This window comes from Lepisosteus platostomus, chromosome 1 (genome assembly GCF_059453375.1).
Source record: "Lepisosteus platostomus isolate fLepPlt1 chromosome 1, fLepPlt1.hap1, whole genome shotgun sequence".
Taxonomy (NCBI): Eukaryota; Metazoa; Chordata; class Actinopteri; order Semionotiformes; family Lepisosteidae; genus Lepisosteus; species Lepisosteus platostomus.
Window position 1 is genome coordinate 36691263 of NC_142611.1, and position 1876 is coordinate 36693138.

Sequence of the window (1876 nt, forward strand, 5' to 3'; positions counted from 1 at the left end):
CACCAGTCAGGACAGGAAAATAAGATACACTCTACAGACATTCACCACAGTGACATATCATAAAACATTTGCACATACTGTATTGTTAAATTATTACTTGTTTTTCAGGAAGTTAAAAACACTTGAATTACTTATCCAGTCTCTCGAAATAAAATTATTTTTCAAGCAATGTGATTCAAGATGCTTTTTTAATGTCAGGCAATGTGTTTTTTCTCGAAAAAAAAACTGCAAGCCTGCACTACAGCGACCATAGTACAGTATGGAGACCAAGAGCTTTTACGGGAAGAGACGAGGTGCTTCTGCCACCCCAGCTTGCAAAGAACGAAGGGGAAGTGAATACAGCAGGCTTCATCTGAAATATGCGATTATAGCGCATATTACAAGGTATTATTGCTTTTTTGAATTATACATTCAATTATAAATATTTCTTTATAAGCGTTAAGACGGATGAAAAGAAAAGTTTATTTTGACGTCTGTTCCGCAACTGATGAATACTACTGTGTGACTTTATTTCTTACATGAATTATGTTATTTTGCCACAGGCCATGGGTCTCTGCTCTCGGCCACTGGCCAGGGTGCCAACCTGTAGAAGCAGCACCTGTATGGAGACTTTTCGGCAGCAGTGGGAGCAGTACAACGCATTACTGGGGAGGATTAGGAGGTTAGAGACACTCCTGAAGATGCAGAAGAAGGAGATAGTATGTTCTGGCAGTCAAACGGTAGAGCAGCTGTCTCCTGATAAGTGCCTCTCCCCGCTGCGCAGGTTGCAATGCCTGGCGGAAGCTCTGTCCCCCAGAGAGCACACACCACCTCAGGACACTCCATCCCGGCCTCTCTGCTCGCCAATGTGAAGGAATTGGCTGATGCTGTCCCTGCCGTCTATCTCCCCTCAGGAAGCACCGTTTACAGAGTGGAATTCACAGACGCCAGTGGGACGAACAATTCTCCCAGATATCCAACTGTTTCCCATCACTCAAGAAAAAGAGGGGGGGTTGTACTTGCAGTGCATCTGTATAGATGGGAAACCAAGAGCCAACCGCTACGCCGCCCTCGTGTTTCGAAATCTTGTGACATTCGAAATTTACTGGGGGTGGACCACATCGGTAAATTTCGATGGGTCCAGAGGCAAAAGTGCCTTGCCTTGCAATCTCCGGGAAAGCATTAGTAGCATGGTGAATCGGAGATCCTCAACACTTACTTTGTGCAACTGGAAAATAATTTGTGATTGGATCAACGAAATGCTTCGAAGAAGGAGGCGCTCTTTTCCTCTAGTTTAACAGTCTGTCCAGAAATAAAAAAATCCCATTAAACAAGAGGAATGTAAAAAAAATTGTACAAAAGTAAAAAATTATTACTTTTGACAATGAAAAACTGTGTGTGTCTCTCTCTCTCTCTGCTGGCGCGCAGGTGGGGTGCAGTGCGGTGCGATGCGGTGCTTATCATTCTCAGTGCATAACAAGGAAGATTAATAAATATAAACATAATGCGTTTGTCTAGGTGCTGACAAAGTAAAAAACAATTACTTGAAAAACTGTGTGTGTCTCTCTCTGCTGGCGTTTGTATTCATTTTTATTTTTAAATACATTTTAGCAAAGTCATGTACTATAAAAGTATGGTAATTAAAAACCATTAATAATTTTGCTGGAGTTTAAATAAAGTCGATGTTTTCTCTTTTGTCTAGACTTCACTATTTAGCCATGAGATATACTATAGATTGTCATTAAACAACCTTATGTTTATTAATCTTCCTTGTTATGCACATTGAGAGTGATAATGTAATGAGAATTAATTTAATCACAGCGTGCTCATAAATTGTGCTACGAAGAAAACAGATTGGTGTTCTGAAAGGTCACATATAAACAGGTTTTCGATGGAC

At 40.8% G+C, this 1876-nt stretch overlaps 1 pseudogene; it reads left to right on the forward strand.

Moving 5' to 3' along the window:
* The first annotated feature begins 259 nt into the window (after positions 1-259).
* On the forward strand, positions 260-1277 carry LOC148677906 (uncharacterized; annotated as a pseudogene).
* The last annotated feature ends 599 nt before the right edge of the window (positions 1278-1876 follow it).